Source organism: Elaeis guineensis, chromosome 1 (assembly GCF_000442705.2).
Source record: "Elaeis guineensis isolate ETL-2024a chromosome 1, EG11, whole genome shotgun sequence".
NCBI lineage: Eukaryota > Viridiplantae > Streptophyta > Magnoliopsida > Arecales > Arecaceae > Elaeis > Elaeis guineensis.
In genome coordinates, this window is record NC_025993.2 from 153011647 (window position 1) to 153023702 (window position 12056).

The following is a 12056-nucleotide window of genomic DNA, read 5'->3' on the forward strand; positions in this document are numbered from 1 at the left end:
ACCGTGGAGCTCAGAAAACTTACGGATGTACTACCAGTGATTTCGTCCTAAAAAAAAAAAAAAATGCGTGCCCTAGGACAATTCAAGCAGGCGATATCAAAAACGAGGGGGCAACCTTATAAAAGTCGAAGGCCCGATTCTTTTAGACCGGATGGGGGGAGAGGCCTTGCAACGTCCATATGTGCCCCCACAGCCCTGTTAGGGACAGGAGGAGAACCTCATCCTAACTTGAGCAAAGTCGAAGGCTCGGTTCTTTTAGACCGGATGGGGGGAGAGGCCTTGCAACGCCCATATGTGCCCCCACAGCCCTGTTAGGGACAGGAGGAGAACCTCGCCCTAACTTGAGCAAAGTCGAAGGCCCGGTTCTTTTAGACCGGATGGGGGGAGAGGCCTTGCAACGCCCATATGTGCCCCCACAGCCCTGTTAGGGACAGGAGGAGAACCTCGCCCTAACTTGAGCAAAGTCGAAGGCCCGGTTCTTTTAGACCGGATGGGGGGAGAGGCCTTGCAACGCCCATATGTGCCCCCACAGTCCTGTTAGGGACAGGAGGAGAATCTCGCCCTAACTTGAGCAAAGTCGAAGGCCCGATTCTTTTAGACCGGATGGGGGGAGAGGCCTCGCAACGCCCATATGTGCCCCCGCAGCCCTGTCAGGAATAGGAGGAGAACCTCGTCCTGACATGAGCAAAGTGGAAGACCCGGACTCCTATAGGAGCCGGGTCCCTACGCCAAGAAGACTTCACCCGGACTCCTACGGGAGCCGGGTTCCGCCGCAAAAAAGACTTCGCCCGGACTCCTACGGGAGCCGGGTCCCTACGCAAAGAAGACTTCACCCGGACTCCTACGGGAGCCGGGTTCCGCCGCAAAAAAGACTTCGCCCGGACTCCTACGGGAGCCGGGTCCCTACGCAAAGAAGACTTCACACGGACTCCTACGGGAGCCGGGTTCCGCCGCTAAGAAGGCTTCGCCCGGCCTCCTACGGGAGCCGGGCTCCACCGACAACGACAGCTACAGGACAACTCCACCCGGACTTCTACGGAAGCCGGGCTTTATTTCGGCTTTATTTGTGACTTTGATTGCAGAAAAACTTTGCCCCGACTTTTACAAGAACCGAGCTACTCCAACCTCCGGAGAGCTTCTCCGTTCGGACTATCAAGGGAGCCGAACTTAGCTTCGACTTCAGCGGAGAAAAATCCAAGCAAACCTGACAAGTGAATATCTTCGAACGACATAAAAGCTGAAAAGAAGCTCGGCGAATGACGACCCCGCATGAGCTGAAAGGGTCGCCGACGATCCTGGAACGACGTAACACAGACAAAGAGAAGGAAAAGAAAATGAAGGAGTTCGGCGGACAACTATTCAACACAAGATGCAAACAAGGTACTGAAATCACTTTTTTTTAACAGAAGTACACATTACAGGACCCGGTGGGTCAGGAAAAAAGAAGATACACGTCATCGCAAGTGTCACGGGCACGGTTCGGGCAGGACGAACCGGAGACCGCTCCGAGCTACGAACTCCGTCTCTATCCTTCTCAGTCACATTCTCCAGCGCGTGTAACAGCTCTCGCCCATCTCGCCTCGTTCTGTTCCCAAGGTCCCAACTTTAGCGGGAAAGGGGTGGAGTTGATCCCCGGAGGCGGAGGAGGCAACGACGACCGCCGCCCGAGACGCTCCGGCAAGGTCGGCATGCATTACTTCCACCGTCCCCGCAACAAGATCTACTGGAGGCAACGACGACCGCCGCCCGAGACGCTCCGGCAAGGTCGGCATGCGTTACTTCCACCGCCCCCGCAACAAGTTCTACTGCCCCACCGTCAGCGCCGACCGCCTCTGGTCTCTCGGCCCCGACGGCGTCAAGGATCCCGTCATGGCTTGTGACGTCTATTCTGCCCTCTTGACCGGTATCACCCCGCCTTGCTGCCCCGAGATTCGCGGGCAGAATAGCTTCCCCGACAGCCCCCGTTATTAAACCCCTGTTGTTGAAGGAATTCTTCCTTGGGCTCCCTCTAGAGCGACAGAGATTCTCACCAGCCGCCATTCTCCTTCTCTCCTTCCTCCAAACCCTAAGAATTCCCTCGAGGACAGCCTCCCGAGTAGATAACATGGTATAAGGGAAGGAGACAGGGACTGGGGCAAGAGGAGCGGGACTCTCAGATGAAAGAACAACGCCAGAATGAAGTTACGAAGGGGCCGAGGGGTTTAAATAGCCGATGGATCCTGGCGCAGTTATGGCGGCGGGTATTCTTGGGCCAACTGATGTGTGCCGCGTGGCGTGCCTATCCCCTTCACCGTCATTGAGGGTTGACCGCTCGCGAATTCCCGTATAGCGAGGCTTAGGATCGCGTTTCGACGGGAGCTCCGAAAAGACTTTTCAAGTCACCTTCACCGAAAAATGGATTCTGACGTGCGCACATTAAATGGGGGCGGCAGTGCACAAAGTTCGAAGGGGCGATTCCGGCTGCGCGCATCTCTCTCTGTGTACTTCCTTCGCTTGAAATTCAAACTCGAAAGTAGGGGGACTGGTGTTGGGTATAAAATACCCGCAGCCGAATTCAACAGCAGAACGGCTCCGCCCGGACTCCTACGGGAGCCGGACTCCTCCATCAACAGCAGAACGGCTCCGCCCGGACTCCTACGGGAGCCGGGCTCCTCCATCAACAGCAGAACGGCTCCGCCCGGACTCCTACGGGAGCCGGGCTCCTCCATCGACAGCAGAACGGCTCCGCCCGGACTCCTACGGGAGCCGGACTCCTCCATCAACAGCAGAACGGCTCCGCCCGGACTCCTACGGGAGTCGGGCTCCTCCATCGACAGCAGAACGGCTCCGCCCGGACTCCTACGGGAGCCGGGCTCCTCCATCGACAGCAGAACGACTCCGCCCGGACTCCAACGGGAGCCGGACTCCTCCATCAACAGCAGAACGGCTCCGCCCGGACTCCTACGGGAGTCGGGCTCCTCCATCAACAGCAGAACGGCTCCGCCCAGACTCCTACCGGAGCCGGGCTCCTCCATCAACAGCAGAACGGCTCCACCCGGACTCTTACGGGAGCCGGGCTCCACCATCGACAGCAGTTGCAGCTCCGCCCGGGCTCCGCTCTCGGTACCAATTGCAGGAGGAGCCGAGCCTTAAAGGAGCCGAGCCTCATCCCTAACGCCAACGACTACAGCCGCAGGCAGACTCCTCCCGGACTCCTACAAAGGCCGAACTCCGACCACTGCCGAGCCTTGATCAACAGATCTGTGTCCCCTGGCAGATAACAATAACTGCCATGATCCTGTTCCACTTCCTGTAGCGGATTCCACGAGGCTCCACCTCCCCCTGCGACAAGTGCGGCACGATCCCACTACTCTCTGACAGGCTGTGTCAACAGCTATGATGCTGCTCCCTGCGGCAGGTGCGGCACGATCCCACTACTCTCTGACAGGCTGTGTCAACAGCTATGATGCTGCTCCCTGCGGCAGGTGCTGCACGATCCCACTACTCGCTGACAACTAGCAGTAACGGACGCCGCCCCACTACCTGCAGCAGGCCCTATGTGGCGGGATATGATGATGGCCACGTGTCTGCTCCATTATCTTTCGCAATCAATTCCTCTGACCATGGGCGGCCCACTACCAGGCGGTTACAGACGTCGCCATCAGTCCGTTGCTTCCCCCGCCTATAAAAGGGGGGGGACTCAGATACGTTATTCCTTAAGCCCTTTTGCCTTATCTCAAAACTCTGCTAAACTCACCGTTCGAGCACTCCATTCTTGTTGAGGCAGAGAACTGACTTGAGCGTCGGAGGGTCTTGCCGGAGCAACCCCACCTTCGGTTTAGACTTCCCTTGCAGGTCCCGACGGCGACCGCGGCTTCCTCAACTCCAGCTTCTCCGGCGCAGGCGGATTTTTGCACCAACAGGTAGGATTTCATATGCTTCGGTAGTGGGATCTATCATGTACGCCATGACATGTACACGACCAGATGTGGCATACTCACTAGGGGTAGTGAGTAGATACCAATCTGATCCAGGGGAGAATCACTGGAAGGTTGTTAAAACCATCCCGAAGTATTTGAGAAATACTAAGGACCAGTGATTTGTATATGGTGAATCGGACTTGAGACTTATAGGGTTTACAGACTCTAGTTTTCAGTCTGATCGCGATGACAGCAAAAGTGTGTCAGGATTTATTTTTACCTTTAATGGTGGGGCTGTCTGCTGAAAGAGTTTCAAGCAGCACACTGTGGCTGATTCAGTATGCGAGGCAGAGTATATTGCTGCATCAGATGCTGTCAAAGAAGCGGTGTGGCTGAAAAAATTCATCATCGAGCTCGGAGTAGCACCCTCCCTTGTTGGTCCAGTTTTGCTCTACTGTGACAGCTCTGGAGCCATTGCTCAGGCGAAGGAACCGAAGGCACACCAGCGGACGAAGCATATTCTGTGCCACTACATCTCATCTGGAAGATCGTGGATCGAGGTGACGTCGACCTTCAGAAGATCGACGGAAAGGAGAACCTGGCCGACCCATTCACTAAAGCCATTGCAGTGAAGGAGTTCAACGACTATAAGTCGAAGATGGGTATTAGATACTGCACCGATTGGCTTTAGGCCAAGTGAAAGATTGTTGGGAATAGTATCTCAAAGCCAATCGTCAGTCTGTTGACGGTTGTGCTCCTTTTGTATTAGTACATGAATTATAAATAAATAAAAGTTATTTTGACATTTTTTCATCACAAATGTTTCATCTTCTCATGAACTCCTGTGTTGTGGTGAAGTCCTTAGGACTATTTAGACTCGACAAAGGAGGATTTGTCACTTAGTCCTTAAACCTATTCGCGACCAAATGATACGTTGTTACCAAGGACGACAACGTTTATCGAGCATAGGTCGTTGTGTGCCATATGGGTTGGTTGTCCTCATAACCAAGGAGTGTGGAGACACTGGTATGGCATACAGGTGAGATGTAATGGTACATCTGCACTGAACGTGACCGACTCCGGAGCTATTTCTGCTGTCAAGATTTGCTCCGATGGGATATGGGTATAAATGTCCCTCCGACCTGAGACCGCCACGGTGACTTGCAAGCAACTCACTGTACTTAGGCACTGGACTACCTGAATTTCTAATTCAGTGACGGAAGGCTGCTGGGTGTAGTCAAGTACTTGACTTGTCGGTGCGTGTGTCAAGATGGGATTGACCACTCCAGTTTAGGAGCTGTGTACAGTCATATTTCAATTTAGCAAAATCTTGACCAGGGTAGTCCTAGTGAGGAGTCACATGACTGATTGAGTTGAGCACGATTCGGATGATCTCATCAGGGTTGACAGTTTAATCCTGAGTCGTCCTAAACACAGGGATCAAAAGGGATGAATTATACGGTAACCATATTCACGTAGGCTCTGAATGTTGCGATTGCAACTATTCGATCTATCCGGACGTCGGGTACCATTGCTAAATGGCCACTTCGATTAGTACAGGAATTGGTTCCTGTGCTACCGGCTTAGGTTCGAACCTGCGGGGTCACACACATTAGAGGTTCCTTTCTGATCTGATGGCTGATTATGAATCTTATGTGTCTGGGACTCTATGATTGAGAATTAGGATTCTCTGATCATGAATTTCATACATTTTGGGTACCGGGGTCAAAATTTTGAATTTCAAATTTTGAATTTGAAATTTGAACTCTTCGATCAAGGTTTCATATTGATGGACTTTGATACCCAATTACCCATCGCATTTAGACTCAATAATTATGAGAGATTTTATTAGTGATTTGATCGCTAATTAACTCAATTTGATTGAGTAATTATTTTTGGATCAAGTTCAATTGAATTAGATTCAGTTGGGTTTGACCCGATTAGGTTAAGAGTTGACCTAATCGTCGAGATGGTTTGGTCCCTGATTTGATCAGAGGTTGGGTTTAGTCAATTTCTAATTTGATTAAGATTTTATTGAGCCTAATTAAGCCTAATTAAGTTAGGTTTAATTTAGTCTAATTGTGCTTAACCTATTTTGATTAGGTTGGTTCAATTAAGATCAAACCACCATTTGAATTTGAATCCCTGCACCACCTTAAATCTCTGCGCCCATTTGAATTCATGAGAAGAAACTTTTCATGAATTTTTTCTCACGCAAAGCCCTTCTCACGCCCACTTTTGTGCACCATATGGATGGATAAAGCTGATTAGTTAACCATTCAAATTCAAAGCGTGTTTGAATTTGAATGGATAACTTATCTCTTTTGCCTTCAAGCTTATCCATCTTGTGCGCCACATAATTCACACGAGAAAAAGTTTCTCCTGAAACTTTTTTACGCACAAAGAGTCCATGCCCTCCTCTTCTCACGCCACAAGTGGATAGGGATGAGTTGGTTTTAGTTTGAATTCAAATTTGATTTGAATTTAAATGTGTAACCACTTGCTTTTATCCTCTCACGCGGATAAGACACGTTTTAAACTATTTTAAAAGAGATAGGGAGCTGGAGCGTGCATAGAAAAAATTTTGAGAAAGAAAGTGGGGCGTGAGGAAGCCTTGTGCATGAGGTGAAGGTCCAAAACCTTCCGAGAGAAAAAGAAAGAAAAGAAAGAAAATTGGGCGCAGGATTTTTGGTGTGTACCCTAGAGTTTCTACCTAGGGTTCGGGAAGTGAGATTTGTGTGCCACAAGTGTCGTGAGTCCACCAAATTTCAGGGAGAGATCCATCAGCCTCTCAACCAACCGTGCAGATGATCTGGAGTATCCAAGGAGTCGGCACACATCGATCAAAGGAGTTCGATCAATATCAGCCATCAGAAGGGTGAAATCACGAACTAGCATTCATGAGGAGTCGATCAGACGGGAGCTTCATGTGGACGATCCACAGAGGCCAGACACTAGTGTAGCTGCGACGTAATGATCAGAGCCTCCGATGGTGATCAGATTGCGATGATCGACTACCCGCAAATGGTGATGTATTCTGAACACAGTACAGTAAAAAGTTTACTATTTCAAATTTGAATTTCAAATTTAAATGCATGCTGTTGTATCATATTTAGATTCTAGTGTAAGATTAATTAGTATTAATTAATGAGATTAATTAATAATTCTGCTGTAAAATAGTAATTTTGAAAAAGTTTTAAAATTATCATTTTGCCCCTGCACTGAATTTTCGCTAAAAACGCCATTAGATGGTGTGGATACATATGCAAGAAAAAAGGGCTTATGCACAAAACAAATGTTTTATAATGGTATACATATAAATATCAATTTTGAAAGTATATTCATATAATTTTTAATATTTAGGAAGGTATGTAGATACAATGGCCTATTATATTTATTACATTTTTAACTAGGGCTTATGATTTATTTGTTCTTATGAGAAAAAAGGACATATTATTGCACTCCATTTATAATATAAAGAGAAAATTATAGTGGCACCTCTTGAACTTGGATCCATTTACACTTTGACCTCAAAAAAAAAAAATTTCAAACAAACTCCAAAACTTTAAAACATTATAAAGAGCTCCAGCCATCTATCTCCATTTTAACAATATTAACGAAAAAAGTCTAATGATCACAATGCCCTCAGTTCTTTTTAACCACTGGATAGATTGCTTTTTGAGAAAAAATATCATCAAAACCTTTTCTAATTCATTTGCCTTCCCCTATCCTAATTGACGGTGGTCATATGATTTCATTTTTAGGACCATCGAGATATTCAAAGTCATTGAAATCCTCATCAGTCGTCAATTCACTAGTACGATTTTCTCAATGGATTCATCGATTTCAAGAGACAGATATTGAAATTTCTTGTGTTTGTGCTTAAAAAGAATTTCATTGTCATTTAAACTTGTTTGTGCTTGATAATAGTAGATTTCTTATATTTTTTTGCTTCCAATTTCTTTGTATTTGATAATGTGGTGGATTTCTTAGATTTTATAATCGATTCTGATTTGGAGATTGTATAAAATTATTTTTTCCTAAAAATTTTTGGGATTCTACTCCATCGAAGTTAGGAACTTTTTTTAAGGTCATAGCCCACATGCATCGGAAGGCATTTGCTGCTTTAGTGTAAAAGGATAGTGGACCTAAAGAACTTAGAAGCGGTGAAGGGAGGCGACTATTGCACCACCCCAAATCCTAAAATTTTGATATGGCAAGAAGATGGTAACCTATGTCTGTATAGATTATTGGAGTAATTAAATTGTATTGGTTCATTGTGGAATTCATGTAGACTGTTAACCTTGTGTTTAATATAGTTCACATGTATTTAATATAGTTTTATTTAATTTTTAATATTTATATATTATAATTTTTATTATTAATTTTATATTAGTCTTAAGTTATTTTTTAACCTAAATAATAACTATGAGCAAAAATTTAAAATTTATTATTTATATTTTTTTGTTGGCATAAGCATTGTATAATGCATATTATTTGAGATAATTATTAAATAATAAAAGTAGCACTATTGTCTAAGTTAAGTATTACTGTAGTTATAGTTAAAAGAATTCAACATATTATGACTTTAAATATGAAATAATATATTATATATAAATAAAAAATATTGATTATAGGAATAATATATTACCTCCTTATTCTATTTTTTCCAACCAAAATGATCTTAGATATGAAAGACATAATTAATTTAAAAATAATCATTTGATATGTGGAATAACTTGATTATTGGAAAAAAAATTCTATTAGCGTTACTCTACGATCAAATATAAAGTTAGTGAATAAGCTAACTCAGAAGACTCATACCAGATTTTTATAAAATAAAAAGTTTTGGCATTATTGGATCTATTATGTTTTATATATTTTTAGACATTAGCTTTTCTATCCTATACTAACCACATCTTTAGGGAGCTAGCTCCAAAGAATTGAACCCTCACTACCTTGTCACTTAGATGATTCTATTTGAGCAAATACTGATAATAGAATTGTTTGATTGTAATATTAAGAAAGGGAAGAGGTTTTAAAGGATTAGGAGTAGAGATACTTTTGAATCAATAGGTAAATGTGAGATATACTATAATAGAAAAAAATAATTACTTATTATATTGTTTATTTTAATAAAAATTAGTTACTTACTGTATTGTTTACTGTATTATTGTATTCTAACAGTAGTCTATTTTGAAATAGGTTAGGTAATAGTGTTGCATGTTAACTAAGTTAGGTAATATTGTTACAATATAATAAGATTATATTAACAATGATTTTATATATGCACGCAACATGAATGACTTATTTACACTAGAGATCCACCATGAGGGATATTTTCATTTCTCTCCTAGCATGTAGGTACGTTAGTGGCTTCGTCAACCACTCTAATAATTGTAACCTAGACTTAATGAGTTATATAAAGTTAGAAAATCTTATGAAGGAACTTGATTACCAAAAGATAGAATAATTATACGATGCAATTGTCCGATAGTCTTTGAAAGACGGACTAAAGCCTCTATATACTAATCAAGATGTGCTCCAAATATTGGCTGTTTATAAAAGAGAACAATATTACAGTTTATATAGAATATGAAATTGATGAGATTGATTTGGATACAGTAGAGCCACCCCCTGCACTTCCATCCATCCAAGATATTAATAAGGTAGGTGGGGAGCAGTAAGAGGAGGGGCAATGGCAGTAGCAGGGGCAGGATCAGAAGCAGGGGCAGCAGTAAGGGTTGGTTTAGGAGCAGAGATGGCAATAAAGGTTCGACCAGGAGTAGGGGCAGGAGTGGAGCATGGTAGGAGGCCTAGTAAAAGGCCTATTGTTGGAGAAAGATATGACACAGTCAATTTTGATAATGATAGTAGTCAACCCTTGAGTAACTTCTTGGATTCTGATAAGGAGGATGATGAACTGTTTAAGGAGTATGTGGATGATTCAATTGTTGATATAAATATTCAAAGATAGAAAGAAAGAGTTGTAGAAGAAGAGAAGATAGTTAGAAAAGAGTCAAGCTTGTTGACCATAAAAAGAATATATCAGGATATTTAAGACATTGAATAGTAAATATGTCTATTCATGAGTTAATAAAACTCATTATACAAGATCCCAAAAGTTTTGATTATAAATATTAAGCCTCCAAAAGTTACCAAAAAGAAAATTAGGACCCCAAAAATTTTAAATATTATAGTTTGCCCCTCTCCTGATAGCTATCTCTATGGAGTGAACTATTTCAAATCCTCATCCCCTAGCACTCTACTTTAATACCAACAAAGCACCAGCAAATATCTATAAAGCAAGTAGATATCATGCCAAATAGGTTTTGCAGACATGGAGTTGAGCCTTTAGGTTCTTATTTTTTTGGATCACTTTGTTCTTGAGGTCTCTTATATGCGATGACAATGGGGAATCATACCATTGAAGAAACCCACATCCTTTTCTTTCTTATATTAAGAAATTGAAGAAATAGATGAACTATGGGTGATGAAAAATCAAAGAAGAATTAGGAGGCCCGTTACCTCAAAAATGGAGCAGTCAAAAAATCTTCAACTAATATTAACCATGGTCCATGAGGTCTTCATGGATGCCCTTAACCTGCAGTCATAAGACACCATGGTGTTTTTGCCGGAGCGTTGGATGGAGACAAGGCTGCTAGTGATCGAAGCTATTATGGTTTAGGTTCTCCTCTCTCCCTTGATTTGTGCTCTTCTTTCTACTTCTGTATGGTCTCTTTTTTTCTGTCTGATCTATCTTCATTTATCCCCTTCCCTCTTCTTTTCTACTTCTTTGTAATGGATGGAGAATAAAGAATACGACCAAAAAAAATGGAAGATGATGGTCACATGAGAGTCATATGACTTCTTTCTCTCCACTCCATTTCGCATCAAAACTATAGAATTGTGGAAAGGATACTTATGATATTTCATAAAATTTAACTTCGTAACCCTCATGTCATAACGTAGTATAATGGAGACAGCTGTGACTCTTTGCAACATTTTTAAAATTTTGGGACCATTTGAAACTTTTTTATTTTTGAATCTAAATATAAATGGGTCAAAATTTAAAAGAGCTTATTTTATTTTTTTTCTAATATAAAATTTAAAAAACTAGAGATAAATCTCCATCTATATTTTCAACTTAAAAATAGCTATCCACATGAGTTTCAAGTAAAAGTAACTACCCATTTGAAACATAAGTTAAAAGTAACTATCCATTTTGGCTAAAATGATCCTTATACCCTTATATCCTTATATTTTTTAAAATACTGCAGTATTGTATTATCATAGTATAGTATTCATTTACAATAAGGTAGTATTACATTATATTAGAATAGTATTTCTTTATAATAAATAGTATTATATTATATTAGTATAATATTCTTTTATAACAATGTAGTGTTGCTTTATTGTATTATATTAGTATAGTATTCTTTTACAATAAAATAATATTATATTATCATAATATATTATTTTTTTATTGTAGTATTACTTTACAATAACACAGTGTTGTTTTATAATAATACAATATAATTTTATAATAATATAATATTATTTTATAATAATGTAATGTTACTTTATAACTATAAAGATAATTGGATCATTTTATTTTCATTTGGATAGTTATTTTTAAATTATATTTTAATAAAAAATTATTTTTATTTAAAATTTAAATAGATAATTATTTTTTAGTTTAAATTTAAGCGGATAGTTTTCTCTACAAAAATCTATAAAATTTGTCATACGGAGAGAGGGAGGGGATAAATAACAAAATTGCTACATGCTTGGTTCCCACGCAACCAATGCAGGACTTTCTACGGACTCCTACGCCTTCCCCATATTTATTGAATTTTTCCGTCATCGTTCACATAAAATTGATAAACAAACCCCATGTTCCTAAACATGCAACTTTCCTTACCCACAGTACTAGCGTTACAAGTGAAACCCGTCGATCAACTCGATAAAAATGGGGAGTGCGCTCATACACCATAGACCTACTCGCCCCGGGAAACCCCTCCCAGTCCCACCCCCACTCCCTCTCTTATTATATTTTTGAGAACTCCGCCGCCGCTTGTGCCCGTCTCAAGCTAAGTTTTATGCTCCATTGCCTCCGCCGGTGGGTCTCCGTCCCGCGACCCTTCCTCGCTCCTC

At 42.2% G+C, this 12056-nt stretch overlaps 1 pseudogene; it reads left to right on the plus strand.

The window, feature by feature from the left end:
* Positions 1-9597: 9597 nt before the first annotated feature.
* The window catches only part of LOC105054887 (tubulin beta-7 chain-like), a 9024-nt pseudogene continuing 6565 nt past the window's right edge, over positions 9598-12056 (plus strand).